We start from the raw sequence: 15980 nt of genomic DNA, 5'->3' as shown, positions 1-15980 counted from the left end.
GAGGAGGAGGAGGAGGAGGAGGAGGAGGAGGAGCTGAGAGTTCTACATCTTGATCCAAAGGCAGCAGAAGGAGACTGTACCACACTGAGTGTACCTTGTTCATATGAGACCTCAAAGCCTACCTCCACAGTGACACACTTTCTACAACAAGGCCACACCTCCTAATAATCATTCCCTATGGGCCAAGCATTTAAACATGTGAGTATATGTGGGCCATACCTACCCTAACCACCACACATCCTGTGGTGGTTTGTATATTCTTGGGCCAAGTGTGGCCTTGTTGGAATAGGTGTGACCTGGTTGGAGTAGGTGTGTCACTGAGTGTGGGCTTAAGACCCTCATCCTAGTTGCCTAGAAGTCAGTCTTCCACCTGCTGCCTTTGGATGAAGATGTAGAAATCTCAGCTCTGCTTGTGCCATGCCTGCCTGGATACTGTTATGCTCCTGCCTTGATGATAATGAACTGAACCTCTGAATCTGTAAGCCAGGCCCAATTAAATGTTGTTTTTATAAGACTCGCCTTGGTCAAGGTGTCTGTTCACAGCAGTAAAACCCTAACTAAGACAGATCCCTAATACAGCATAAACTAGGTATGATGGCACACATCTGTTATTCCATCTCTTGATGATGGAGACAGGAGGACCAGAAGGTCCAAGTCATTCTCCTCTACATGTCTAAGGCCTACCTAAGCTGTAAACCCTGACACACACACACACACACACACACACACACACACACACACACAACCTACCTGGGAGTGTATGAGTAAGCTATATGCAAATGTGATCCCATTTTATCTAAATGTAAGCAACAGTGCATTTAGTGTTTATGATGGTTTGAATGAAAATTTGAATGCTTGTTCCCAGTTGGTGGACTATTTAGGAAGGATTAGGAGGTTGTGGACTTGTAGGAGGAGTGTCATTGTGGGTGACCTTTGAGGTTTCAAAAGCCTTTGCAGGGCCAAATCTCTCTTTCTTTGCCTCCAATTAAATGCTTTCTTTTATAAGAATTGTCTTGGTCATAGTGTATCTTCACAGCATTAGAACAATATCGAAGTCAGGACCCATGTGAGGATATTTTAACAAAAGAAGCTTAATGAAAACACTTAAAATCCAGTCTTTTAGCAAATTATAGCACTGACTATTTTTCACTACAGTTTCCACATTTCACAATAGATCTTGTGGCTGTACCTAACCGAGATGGTATATATCTTGTGATTAATATTTCCCTGGTTCCCCTTTCACTCCTGGAAAAGATTTTTCTGTTCTCTACTGTCAAGTTGGAATTTAATTTTTTTTTAATTTTTCTTTTTTTTCTTTTTTTTTAATTTGGAATTTAATTTTTTATGACATTTTATTCATTTATTTTATAGGTGGGCATGGGTAGAATTCCCATTAGGAGGAGGTTTCTATCTAAGGGTTTTATTAACTTTAGGGACTTGCTGGATTGAAGCCTGGGGAGCGGGGTGACCTGTCAATCCAGTTGACCCCCAGGAGGTGTTCAAGTGCATAGCCATCCTAATGTCTGCTTAGAGTTTGGAGCACAGCTTCAAGGGCTAATGAGGATCTGAGCGCACGGACCTTCCAGGCAGCTGTGCTCATTAACTTACTGTTTAAAGGAGAAAGGAGATTTAAAAAACAAACAACAGGAACCCAGAGCACAAATCAGTGCATTTGAACATTTCATATTCCTGGCCTGTGATAGAAGCATGAACATTCTTGGCTTCTGGCCGGGACAGAGCTGCTTATCAAGGACGAGAGGCAGAACTGCTCCTTTCCCATCACTCACTCCCCCAACAGCCTGGCCGAATTCTGTCCCCGTTCTCATCACACCGACAGCCCAGCCTACTGTACTAAGTGCTTTTCTATTGCTGTGCTAAGACACCATGACCAAGGCAATATGTAGAATAAAGGTCTTCTTTAGGGATAAGGTTCCGGCGCAATAACAGTCCACAAAGGTGATAGGTGATGGTAGGCGGCTGGAACAGCTGAGTGCTCACAGCTGAAACCACAGACTGGAAGCTGAGAGAGAGTACTAGCTAGCAGACACAGTTTGGAAACCTCAGAGCTGGCCCTGAGTGACACACCTCCCAAGACTAGCCAAAGAGGGCCACCCTTGGGGACCTAATATTCAAATACTGAGATTATGGGGAACTTCTCATTCAGATCACCACACCTACTCCAGAGGCTGAAGCAGGAAAATGACTTAATTCCACAAATTCAGAGTTAGCAGATGCTGTCTTGAGAATAAATAAAATGAGGTAACTATCTCTAAACCAGTCAGTGTGGTTAGGGCACTGCAGCTCGGATACTCGGCTGGTCCTGGGGACTGCTGGTAAAGGAAGCACATACAGCCCATGGGGCTAAACCCAGGGAGAATCACTGGTAAGAAATCAGTGATGGCCAGACACCCCAGCTCTCGGGAGGCCAGAGGCAGGAGGGTCTCTGAGTCAGAAATCAGTGATGGCCAGACATCCCAGCTCTCGGGAGGCCAGAGGCAGGAGGGTCTCTGAGTCAGAAGCCTACCTGGTCTACATAGTGAGTCCCAGGCTAGTTGTGGCTTTTTATAGTGAGACCCTGTCTAGGCAGAAAAGATGGAGGAAGGGAGGGGAGGAGAGGAAGCCCTGGGTGCATGAGGTCTAAGTATGCGGTGTTGACCATAGAGACCATGCCGAGAACCATAGCCTCAGACCCATGGGGAAATGGAAAAGCGCCTCAGGGTGAGCCTCAGAGGAATGGTATCTTACTTAGAGTTCTTTTGCTGTGAAGAGACACCATAACCAAGGCAACTCTTACGAAAGAAAACAATTGGGAGCTTGCTTCTAGTTCCAGAGGTTTAATCTATTACCATTATGGTGGGGAGCATGGTGGCATTCAAGCAGACATGGTACTGGAGAGGCAGTGGAGAGCTACATCCTGATCCACAGGCAGCAGCGGGAGGGAGCCCGGAGCCCACCCCAGTGACACAGTTCCTCCAGTCCTGCTGATCCTGTCAGAGTTCCACTCCCTGGAGACTAAGCATTCAAATATATGAGTTTATGGGGCCATTCTTTTTTAATATTTATTTATTTTATATATATGAATACACTATAGCTTGTCTTCAGACACACCAGAAGAGGGCATCAGACCGCATTACAGATAGCTGTGAGCCACCATGTGGTTACTGGGAATTGAAGTTTGGAAGAGCAGCCAGTGCTCTTAACCCCTGAGCCTTAACTCTTGAGCCTATGGGGCATTCTATTTTTTAATATATTTTTTAAGGTGTATTTATTTATTATATGTAAGTATACTGTAGCTGTCTTTAGACACACCAGAGGAGGGCATCTGACCTCATTATGGGTGGTTGTGAGCCACCATGTGATTGCTGGAATTTGAACTCAGGACCTCTGGAAGAGCAGCAGTCAGTGCTCTTAACCGCTGAGCCATCTCTCCAGCCCATATGGGGGCCATTCTTAATCAAACCACCATAGATGACAAAGCCTTCCTCTGGTCCATATGTGGACATTGGTAGTGCATGAGGAAAATGTCTACCATAGCTTTCTCCCTTCAGATATTTATAGCCTAAAGACTACTATCCTACTGAGACTGCTCCTACCAAGACAAGTTAACCGTGTCTCCTTGATCCAGCTATGTACCATAAACCCTGCCTCCCTGTTCACCTGCATGCAATAATCCTGCCTCGTTAATTCTAACGAATAGAATTACATATTTATTACATAATTCTATGTAATAAATATGCTGAGCTTCCAGACTGCTGAGGCTTCGCCACCAGAGAGCTGAGTCTCTCTGATCCGAGCTTTTCTTTTTCTTTTTTTTTTTTTTTTTTAAAGATTTTTTTATTTATTATATGTAAGTATACTGTAGCTGTCTTCAGACACTCCAGAAGAGGGCATCAGATCTTGTTATTACGGATGGTTATGAGCCACCATGTGGTTGCTGGGATTTGAACTCCGGACCTTCGGAAGAGCAGTCGGGTGCTCTTACCCACTGAGCCATCTCACCAGCCCTGATCCGAGCTTTTCTGTGTGGCTGTGTTTGTTTTTCTTCATTCCCTCACTGCCCCAATCAGGACAAGTCCCTGGATTCATGTAAGGAATTACCTTGCAAGCAAGGAATAGAGTACTATTACCATAGAAGGGAAAGTGGATGTGTGCTAGATAATCAAAGAGAAAGTCAGGAAGGAGGCTGTCTTAGGGTTTCTATTGTTTCGATAAAGCACGATGACCAAAACAAACTCAACTCTCTAGGAGGTGGTGGCTCATGCCTTTACTTCCGGTACTGGAGAGGCAGAGGCAGGTAGATCTTTGAATTTGAGGGGCCAGCCTGATGAAGAATGAGTACAGGACAGCCAAGGTTTGTTACACAGAGAAACCCTGTCTCAAAACAAACAAACAAACATCAAAAATGAAACACCAACAATAAAAGCAATCAGTGCACCTTGGGGAAGACGGGTTTATTTCAGCTTCAAACTCTCAGGCCACACTCCAGCATGGAGAGCGGTCAGGGCAGGGACCAGTAGACAGGAGCTGAAGCAGAAGCGGTGGCCCAGCTGTGAGTGCTGTTTACTGACGCTGTTCATGACTGGCTCCTTCTGGGTTGGTTGGTTGGTTTGTTTTGATCCAGGATCACCTGCCCCAGTGAGCTTGCCCTCCCATATCAAACATCAGGAAAGTGCACTATGGAGATGCCTACAGGCAAATTTTCTCAGTTGAGGGTCTCTCTTTCCAAATGACTTGAGCTTGTGTCAAATTGAGATGAAATTAACCAACACAGTGGCGCACATCTTGAATGTCAGCACTTGGTGTGCAGAGGCCGGTGGGTCTCTTAAGAGTTCCAGGCTAGCTTCCGTGCGTGCGTGAGGAGGCAGAGCAAGGGAACCACTGAAACGGCTGCTCCAGGGGAGGGGAACGTTGGGTTTGCTTTGGATTGGCTTAGTCTTCTGAGTCAGAGTTTATCTGTGTAGCCCTGGCTGACTCCAGCTCAGAGACCTGCCTGCCTCCGCCTCCGCCTCCGCCTCCGCCATCATGACAGTGGGGATGTGTGGGGTGGGGGGGGGGATGTTCTCATTGTGGGTAAGAGAGAAAATATCCAGAGAAAGAAAACGACACGGCCAGGGCTGGGAGAATGTGAGAGTATGGGTTAAAATGGTGTTGCGTCCATGGGAAACCCAGATGAGCCCAAGAATTTCGAAGTCCGCTACAACTCACAAAAGTCTTTTATCATTTCAAGTTCGAACTTGCTTCACCCACCTAGCACTCACTGCATGAATGCTGGCAAGCGACCAGAAAACATTGGGTTTGTATACAGTATAATTAGGATTAGTGTGCATATTCACAGAACAGGGGAGTAGAGGGTGGAATAGCACTGAAGGGGGGGGGAGGGGCGTTAATGAGTGTCTGTTCAAGGACTAATTTTATGGCAGTCGTAACCGTCTGTGACCTGACCTCTGTTTACCTTTCACTTTTTCCATGGTCTCCTTTGAGCTTGTTATTTCTCTAAGGTCTCAGGGACAGGCACCTGGAGAGTTATCAGGAGTGTTGGGTGTTGGCTTTCGGAGACACAGAAGCAGGGAGAATGTCTCTAGGGGAGGTGGAGGGAGCCTGGGCTGCTGCAGGAGGAGGCAGCACAGAAAACAGCTGTCTTCAAATCATGCTTGCCGAGGGGGATGGGGAGTGGGGTTGGGAGGTAGGATGGGCCTCTGGCGGGGAAGTACACAGCACTGAAGTCTCTCTAGTATCAGTAATTCGGGGGTAACATAGTGTCCCACGTCTGGCCCAGGGCTCCGGCGGCTGGGCCAAGCAGACCCCACACAGATGCCAGGCGGGTACTGGGCTGTGAGAAGCCAAAGGACCCTGCTCTAGGGGTGGGGAGGTGCAGTCTGGGGTCCCTGCAGACTGCTGGGGTTGACTTGGACTCTTGGGCAACACAGATGCCACTGGGTGCCACAGAAGAGCTGGCTCTGGGGTCCCTGGGCCTGCACTGTGTTCTCACTTTTAGGCACCGAAGACACTACTGGATGCTACGGAAGAGCCAAGAGCACCCTGGAGAACAGAGTGTGGGCCCAAGGGGCTTGGGTGGGAGGAGAGTGTCCTATGCTTGCTCAGGCTGTCTTGCTTGGCTTGGTGGTGACTGTGACTGAGAACGAAGAGAGGCCTCCTACATGAGATCAGGTGCAGCTCTTAGAGGAAGACCTGCTCTATTGCTCCAGCACAGCAGGTCCTGATGGGAAGAGGCATTTTGTGGTTTTAAGGCATTAATTGTCATGGCAGGAAGGCGAACTAAGAGGGTAGTATAGAGCTGGGCATGGTGGCNCACGCCTTTAATCCCAGCACTCGGGAGGCAGAGGCAGGCGGATTTCTGAGTTCGAGGCCGGCCTGGTCTACAGAGTGAGTTCCAGGACAGCCAGGGCTACACAGAGAAACCCTGTCTCGAAAAAAAAAAAAAAAAAAAAAAGGAGGGTAGGGTAGTATAGGCAGAGAGGGAGAGAGTAGAGAAGTAGAGACCAGTCATGATCACTTGGAGAGAGGGGGGAAGGGAATGTGGAGAAAGGGGGAGCAAGAGGGCAAGAGAGAGAGGCAAGAGTAAGAGAGTAAGAGAGGGAGGAGGGGGCAAGCAGCCCCTTTTATAGTGGGCCAGGCCTACTTGAGAGTTGCCAGGAAACTGTGGGCAGGAGCATACCTGGCTGTTGCCAGGTAACTGTGGGGGTGGAGTCCAGACAGAATCCCAGGGGCTTGGAGCGTTGCCCTGTGTGACTGATGGCCACAGAATTATGGAGCTGAGGCCTTGTGTCGTGGGCCTGGTGTCTGGGGGCATGGCAAACACCTTGCATTCCTTGCAGGAACACCTGCTAGGTCTCCAGGGTTTAAACCTAGCTAAACCAGAAAACAGGCTGCCTTTCACGGCCCCACGTGAGAGAACAGTGGAGACAGCGGAAACAGATTCTAACAAGAGCGCAAGGGGAAGCCACAGAGAACAGCTGGAGAATACGTCCGTGAGCTGGAGGGAGTCTAGGGTATAGGAGGGGTGAGGAGGACCAGGACACTAGGGCGGGGGCTTTGAAAGGTACAGCAAGTGTTTGTGAATAGGTCTGAGAAGCCTGGAGGCCAGCGTGGGCTTTGGTATGAAACCACATGTACGTGTCCCGTGGAGAGCCGTGTCCCTTCTGCCAGAGGCAAGGAAAATCACTCCTTTTGGGGATGGGGAACCCATTCATAAATTCCAAGAAACATTGGCTTTTCTCTAACAGCCAGAAATCCTTCTGTAGTCCAGCTTGAGCTCATTTCTGGATATGGACTGCTGGAGACCTAGCAGATTTGTCTCAAGGTGGGGAAATGCAGGAAGCTAACATAGTGCAGTCACTGGGTAGTCTTTAAGGCTTTTTATAAATTTTTTTTTAAAAAAGTTTTTATAGCCGGGTGTGGTGGCACACACCTTTAATTTCAGCACTTGGGAGGCAGAGGCAGGCAAATTTCTGAGTTCGAGGCCAGCCTGGTCTGCAAAGTGAGTTCCAGGACAGCCAGGGCTACACAGAGAAACCCTGTCTCAAACCAAAAAAAAAAAAAAAAACTGAGTTTGTAGCACTACAGAAGCTTGCTGCTGTCTGGATACTAGAAACTGAGGCAACAGCAGCTCATACACACCGCTGGGAAACAGTCCTGTCCCACATGTCAGCTCAGGAAAGCCACCAGCTCATAGTTATTGTTAAGCTGCTTAACACTAGACAAGAACTTCCATACTTTCAATGGAACCAAGAGTTATCAAAAACTCACTAATCTGGGGGCTAGAGAGATGGCTCAGTAGCCAGGCATACTTGCTATTCTTCTGTAGGACCCAATTTGAGTCCCAGCACCCACATGCAAGCTAACATCCTTAACACCAGTACCAAGGGATCCAGTGCCCTCTCCTGGCCTCTGTAGGTACCAGGCACACAGGAACACATCCACACATGCAAGCAAAACACTAATGCATACTTTTTTAAAAAATTAAAAATTGAAGCATTTCCAGGCATGGTGACACATGCCCATAATCTGTTTCTCTGAGACCAACAAGATACAGGGCCATCCTGGGCTATGCAGCAAGTGTCTGTAGCCTGGTATCAGAATTTTACGTAATTTTTTTTTAAGTGTTAGAGGTGGTAGAGTGCATGCTTATCACCAATAACAAGAAGAAGTAGGTTTGGTGTGGTCAAGCCCTTTGTCCTAGCTCTTGGGAGGGAAAGACAGGTGAATCTCTGTGAGTTTGAGGCCCTGGTTTACATCGTGAGTTTGAAGCCAGGCATCAGGACTACAAAGTGAGACCCTGACTCTAAGACTCTTCTGGTTTATGAGAGCACCTGCACACATATGATGATTTCTCTCTCTCTCTCTCTCTCTCTCTCTCTCTCTCTCTCTCTCTCTCTCTCTCTCTCTCTCACACACACACACACACACACACACACACACANCTCTCTCTCTCTCTCTCTCTCTCTCTCTCTCTCTCTCTCTCTCTCTCTCTCACACACACACACACACACACACACACACACACACACACACAGAGTAAATAAAAATAGTAACTCTTAGCCATGCCTATAATCGCAACACTCAGGAGGCAGAGACAGGTGGATCTCTGTGAGTTCAAAACCAGCCTGGTCTACAGAGCAAGTTCCCGAACAGCCAGGACTACACAGAGAAACTTTGCCTCAAAAAAAATAATAATAATAATGATAATGATTGAAAGGATCTAACTCACTCCATTTTAGAATAAGCATCCATGTTAGGCCTTAAGCTTCAGCTGCCCAAACCAGCAGGCAAGGCTTGGGGGCTGGGGACACAGACAATGGCCATAAATAAGCAATGACCCTGACATCTAGCTGAGAAAGTCAGCTCATAAACTAAGACAGTTCCTGGAATTTCTCTAAGGTCTGACCAAAAATGGTAAAGCTAATATAGCAACCAATTAAAAATATATTACTATAACTACTGCTTACCTTGCCAATCATATTAAAAATGACCAAACCATCCTTGAAATTCCCTTAGCTGCACTTAAAAAGAGCCTGTGAGCTCATCTGGTTGTCACCATTTTGTATGAATGGCTGACCCCTGCATGCTGGTTGATTCTGCAGAATAAACGCTCTTATTTTTTGTGTACTATTTGGGATTTTCCTTCAGCAACTCTCGGGCCTTGATGATGATGATGATGATGATGATGATGATGATGATGACGACGACGATGACGATGATGTTGACGATAATGATGATGGTTAGCATTCTGTCTATCCTCCACCCCACAGTTACCTGGCAACAGCCAGCTAGGCCTGACCCAGTATAAAAGGGGCTGCTTGCCCCCTCCTCACTCTCTTTCCCTTCTGCTCCTCTCTTGCTCTCTTGCTTTCTCTTCCATCCTTTCCCCATCCCCTTCCTTCCTCTCTCTCCACATGCTCATGGCTGGCCTCCTCTTCTCTATTCTCTCTGCCTCTACTACCCTCTTGACTCCCCTCCCCATGCCCTGAATAAACTCTATTCTATATAATACTATACCATTGTGTGGGAGGTCCCTCAGGAGGAAGGGATGCCTCAGCATAGGCCCACTGAGGTATCCCCTTTCCCACACCTCACCACATCTCCATAAAACATATCCCCCTCTCTTTATCTTTTTATAAACACATTAATGATGATGCCCACAATGATGATGACGATGATGAACAAAGTTTTCTGGCATGAGTTCTGATTTCTAGAATATATTTAAAAAGAGAATACATAGATGCTATGTGTGGTGGAGCCCTCAGGAGGCGGAGGCTGGTGGATCTCTGTGAGTTTGAGACTAGCCTGGTCAACATAGTAAGTCCCAAGCTAGTCAGGGCTCCACAGTGAGAGCCTTCTCAGAAAAGCAAACAAACAGGGCCTGGGGAGATCTTTCATCAGCTAAGAGTGTGTACTGCTTTTCCAGAGGACTCAAGTTTGGTTCCCACACCCATGCCAGGTAGCTCAGGACTGTAGCTATGGAGAATCTGATGCCTGACGTCAGACTCCAAGGGCACCTGCACTCACAGACACACGTGCCCAGACACAAACAGGTATACATATAACTAAAAATGAAATAAAAATATTTAAGATGAAAAAAGAAAAGGAAGACACATAGAACTCTTGAGTATGTGTGTCCCTGGAGGACTGACAGAAATGAGCTTTGAAAGGCTGGGGAGACGGCTCCACTGAGCTCTTGTTCTTACAGAGGACCCAGGTTCAATTCCCAGCACCCACATGGCTACTCACAACTGTCCATAATTCTAATTCCAGAGGATCCAGTACTCTCTTCTGATCTCCCCAGGTCCCAGGCATTCACCTGGTGCTCAGTCATACACACAATCAAAGCACTCATACACTTTAAATCAATGCTTCAATTTATTTTATGTATTTATTTTGTTTTTTCCAAAACAGGTTTGCTCTGTGTAACCCTGGCTGTCCTGGAACTCACTCTATTGACCACTCAGGCCTCAGACTCACAGAGATCCACCTGCATCAGCCTCCTGAGATTAAAGATATGATATACAAGACCTGGCAAAGTTACAAACAAAATTTAAAAAGGCCTATAAAAGCACATCCACTGGTCAAAGCCTTAAAGCTGTGACAAATGCTCATGATAAAAGGATAATTATGTACAGTGAAATGTACATAATTTCTTTAGAAAATTTGGGTCTAATTAAAAGAGGCAAACATAACTCACAAACAATGTAGACAAATATATTCTTTTCTTTCTTTTTTTTGTCCCTCACTCCCTCCTTCCCTCTCTCCTCCCCTCTCTCCTTCCTTCCTTCCTTCCTTCCTTCTTTCTTTCCTTCCTTATGTCTCCTTTCTTTCTTTCTTTCTTTCTTTCTTTCTTTCTTTCTTTCTTTCTTTCTTTCTTTCTTTCTTTCTTTCTTTCTCTCTTTCTTCCTTTCTTCAGACAGTGTTTCTCTTTGTACCTCTGGTTGTCCTTGAACTCACCCTCTGTAAATCAGACTGACCTGGAACACATAGATATCCACCTGCCTCTGCCTACCAATGGCTGACATTAAAGGCCTGTGCCACTACCGCCCAGTTAACAAATAGATTTTTAAAAATAATTTTCAAGGCCGGGCGGTGGTGGCACACGCCTTTAGTCCCAGCACTTGGGAGGCAGAGGCAGGCGGATTTCTGAGTTCAAGGCCAGCCTGGTCTACAAAGTGAGTTCCAGGACAGCCAGGACTACACAGAGAAACCCTGTCTNTCAAGGCCAGCCTGGTCTACAAAGTGAGTTCCAGGACAGCCAGGACTACACAGAGAAACCCTGTCTCGAAAAACCAAAAAAAAAAAAAAAAAAAAAAATAATAATAATAATAATTTTCAACTTCATTTGGCTCTCTAGAATTCTTATTCCTATTAGGAAGATATTTTAGTTCAAATGTGGTATGTGCCTATCATCAGAGCTTCTAGGGAGATGAGCTGACCTGGCTCTGAAGGGTATCTAAAGTCTGGAGCTGTATGAACAGGGCTGATTCTGCTGGTCTGGACCGGGAGCAAGAACAGAGCTTGCAAGAACAGAGCTTGAGGCTGAAAGATCTCATCTGTTACTGGGGCATCCTGGGAGGTTCTGCCATAAGTACTGACCAGACATCTGTGGCTGCATACACCTGATTGTCACTGTGTTTAAGTGCGACAGCGGTCCGCAGTTCTCTCAACTTCCCAAGAAGAGGGGATTAGACAACACATGAGGTGAAACTGTCTCATGCTTTCTTGGAGAAACCTTCTTGTCTGTCTCTGCTACACTTGAGGAATGTAACCTCTCACCTGCTTTTCTTAGCTCCGGGAAGGTACTTTGCATGTGGGCAGCTGTTTAAATGGACGTCGTCCTGGGGAAGAAGCCCTGGAAAGGCTGACTCTACCCCTCTGATGACTTTGGATTCCACTTCCTCTTCATGGGGAGGATGCTTGGGCAGTTAGGGGAAGAGATGTGCAGGGACTTGTCCGTAAGCCCGTGTAGATGTTCTCATGATTCCTTGGATTAACAACGTAGGACATGATGAATTAGCAATTACAGCCATTTCACTTTTATGAGGTAATAGTTCTCTCCTCATCTCTTTATTGTTATTTGGAGGTTTTAGCCTTTAGTAGCACAAACATACAAAAGGAGAGACAGAACATTTCTTTGTAAACTTAGAAAACCTAAAATCTGTTGGGCATGGTGTTGTGTGACAAGAGTCTTCCTGAGGAGACACAACACATACAAATCTACTCGCCCCCACATAAGAAGCCCACAACAGACCAAAGTATAGATACCATCAAAGTCCAATTGGTGAACTCACTCTGTAGACCAGGCTGGCCTTGAACTCAGAAATCTGCCTACCTCTGCCTCCCAAGTGCTGGGATTAAAGGCGTGCGACACCACTGCCCGGCTTTACATAAGGAGTTTTGAGGTGAGCGTTAGCTACAGGAGAATATGTCTCAAAAAATAAAAAGAGTAAAAGCCAAAATACTCGTTCAAAGTCTAATGATTCCTACTTTTCTCATAGCAGGAGTCCTAGATATAAAACCCTCAAACAATACTGGATTATTCTTTTTTTATTTTTTATATTTTGGTTTTTTGAGACAGGATTTCTCTGTATAGTCCTGGCTGTCCTGGAACTCACTCTGTAGACCAGGCTGGCCTCGTACTCAGAAATCCGCCTGCCTGTGCCTCCCAAGTGCTGGGATTAAAGGTGTGCACCACCACGCCTGGCTGGATCATTCTTTTATTTCAAGACATAGAGACTGTACTGTAGAGATAGCTCATTGGTACAAAGTGAGGTGAAGGAGATGATACGGGCTTGAGCAACAGGAAGGATGGAGCTCCAGACAGCCGAAGTAAGCATGTCTCTAGGAGGAACAGTTTCAGGGTGTGAGGCTTATTGAGAATGTTTTAGTAATTAAAACGTTAAGATGGCTGATTCAGTCATAACCCCACACTGTTGCCTAACTTGAACCTTCATCTCCCTGTTCAGGCAGGCCTGTTTGAGGGCTGAGAACTCACCAGGCAAGGAGAGGGTGGGGTCAGCTTTCTGGTTCTGCCTGCTATGATTCTCTTCCTGTTCCCTACCCCATTTTAGGCTCCTCTTCCGGGACAGGATGGGAAGGACTTAGGATCCAGCACCTGCAGTTGCCCTCTCTGGTGCTGGTCTGTGTAGTCTCAGACATCGCTGTGCTGGGCTTCCGAGACAGCTCTACTGACTGTGGACCACTCCCTCTATCAAAATGTTGTTTTGCCTGTTCCTTGTCACTTTTTTCATGCCACTCCGGATTCCAAGGCTTCTCTGGGGATGGGTCAAAGAAGCGTCTAGGAGCCACACTGGTCTATAAGAAGTCCGTGCGGTCCTGCCCTTGGAGGACGCGGAGTCCTGTCTAGCATACTCTGCTCACGCCATCTTACCAGTCACTTCAGCCTGGAGAATATTTCAGACCTGGGGCCACACTCATCTCTGTGGTACTGAAGTTTCAAGAGTCTCTGAGTAACTCTTTTGAAACCCTTTCTGTTTACTTGGCTAACACCAGATGATATAAACAATCGAATGTAAAACAAAACAAAAGCTACCTAACAATAGAAAGTGTTACAGATATGAATGAATCAATGTTCCCATAGGGCTGGTGGGGAACCTTGCTGGAAAACCTGGGCACTTCTCACTGTATATCCTCCTCTTCTTCTTTTTTGTTGTTTTTTTTTTTTTTTTTGAGACAGGGTTTCTNTGTGTAGCCCTGGCTGTCCTGGAACTCACTCTGTAGACCAGACTGGCCTCGAACTCAGAAATCCGCCTGCCTCTGCCCCCCAAGTGCTGGGATTAAAGGCGCGTGCCACCACGCCCGGCTCCAATTATAATTTTTATAGACTGCTTTAGTCATGGTGTTGTGTTACTATAATAGAAAATTAACTAAGACATACATCTAAGTATAAGACATACTCTGTCTTTGCTGCCTGTGTGTGCAGTTTCTGCAGCTTCGTTTCTTGGGTGTCTACCAGAATTGACCAGCAGAGGGCAGGGCTGTACAGCACCTGAAAGTGGAGACCGGGGAATCCAGACTTTAGGTTTCCAGCTGCACGTGAGACGCGACCAACCACAGTACTCGAACCACAGGGCGTCCTCCCAGGTAGGGTGGCAAAAGTCGAAGGGCAAAATGCTTTCAATCCCTGTGTGGGGGTCCCAGTCGCTACTCTCCCCATGTGAGGACGATTGCCCTCTGTCCTGTCATCACTGTTCACTTTGATGGTCACAACATAAAACGAAACCTTCCCCACTGTCTTCCCCCTCCCATGACGCAGTACCACCCCTCCAGCACATTGCTTTCACCGGCCAGTCCCTTCCACCTAGAGCCTGCTGCCCTCTCTGCCCTGCCAGGCTCTCTTCACTGCTGTCTCCTAATGCAGCCCAGAAGCCATGTGTCCTTCATGACATGACATTACTTTTTTTTTTTTTTTTGACTTTTCAGGGTTTTTAATAGTCACACGCAGGTCTGGTTCATTTCAGGTCCTTCACTGCCAAACCCGGGGGTAGGGACTGCTTCAGTTTCTCTGCCTTCTCCTTGTCTGTGATAACCAGGGTGTAAAGGTACCTGCTGCAACGAACCTTGAACTTCACATTATCCTTGTTCTTCTTGATCTTGACAGACTTGGTATCCTTCCGCCGGGCTGTGAGCAGAAAGTCCTTGATCTCCTCAATTTTCCGAGGCATGGCGACGCGGGCTCGGCTCTGGCATCCGCACCGATGCGAGAAGCGAAGAGAACGGAAAAAGCATGAAATTACTTTTGCAAGGGCCATCCTGGAACCCTTTTCCAGACCAGGTGTCACTTGTTAATGATTCCCACTGTCCTTGGGATGAAGTTCAAAGCCCACTGCAGAGCCCCTAAGGCTCTAAGTAATCTAGTTGTGGGCTGGAATCTCACCTGTCTCCATTCTATACAACAGCCTTCAACCCCTGCCTATTGTTGAGGCAGGGTATCATGTAGCCAGTGCTGGCCTTGAACTTGCTATGTAGCCACGAATGACCTTGAACTGCTGATCCTCTGACTTCTGTCTCCCAGGTGCGGTGGTAATAAGCATGTCCACACCTAACACTCCATTCTTTTGACTGTTCCCTCCTCCAGTAAGTCATTCCGAACCATAAAATTGTATCATTGCTACTTCATAACTGTAATTCTTCTACTGTTATGAGTCATAATGAAACTATTTTTAGAGACAGAGGTTTGCCAAAGAGGCCATGACCTACAGGTTGAGAGCCACTGCTCTAAGTCTATGCACACTACCCCCTTCCCTAGCAGTGAAGGGAAATGAAATTTAAGNCCTGGGATTCATGTAACTTTAAAAGAAAATTGTGGGGGCTGGTGAGATGGCTCAGTAGGTAAGAGCACCCGACTGCTCTTCTGAAGGTCCAGGGTTCAAATCTCAGCAACCACATGGTGACTCACAACCATCCATAACAAGATCTGACGCCCTCTTCTTGAGTATCTGAAGACAGCTACAGTGTACTTAAATATAATAAATAAATAAATCTTTTTAAAAAAAAAAGAAAGAAAATTGTGTAAATTCAAGGTTCAAATAATGTGAGACATAAAAGGGTTCTTTTAATGTAAAAACTTAAGGTTAAAAACTGCCTTAACAGCACTTGGGAGGCAGAGGCAGGTGGATTTATGAGTTCGAGGCCAGCCTGGTCTACAAAGTGAGTTCCAGGGCAGCCAGGGCTATACAGAGAAACCCTGTCTCGAAAAACCAGAACCAAAACCAAACAAACAAAAAAACAAAAAAAAAACTGCCTTAAAAAAAGCAAACCCATGTCCCCTTGAAAATAAAGCCAACTGGCCTTGGCTATTCTGGCCAACTCAACAGCCATCTGAGGAGTGCAAGAACTTGGCCTTGGCTGGCTCGACAGCCATCTGGCAGGACAGCACCTACCCCCTACTCCCCTTCATTGAGACATAGTTTAAAGTGCATAAAGTTGTATATCACTCAGATGTATTGTCCTTC

General features: G+C 46.5%; 1 pseudogene across 1 annotated transcript; it reads right to left on the bottom strand.

Annotated features, from left to right (window-relative positions):
• Positions 1 to 14439: 14439 nt before the first annotated feature.
• Positions 14440 to 14740, bottom strand: LOC110330965 (annotated as a pseudogene). Its single transcript, XR_002380976.2, has one exon. The product of XR_002380976.2 is annotated as a 60S ribosomal protein L38 pseudogene (transcript).
• Positions 14741 to 15980: the final 1240 nt, after the last annotated feature.

This window comes from Mus pahari, chromosome 13 (genome assembly GCF_900095145.1).
Source record: "Mus pahari chromosome 13, PAHARI_EIJ_v1.1, whole genome shotgun sequence".
Lineage (NCBI taxonomy): Eukaryota > Metazoa > Chordata > Mammalia > Rodentia > Muridae > Mus > Mus pahari.
This window is presented reverse-complemented; position numbering and strand designations above follow the sequence as displayed.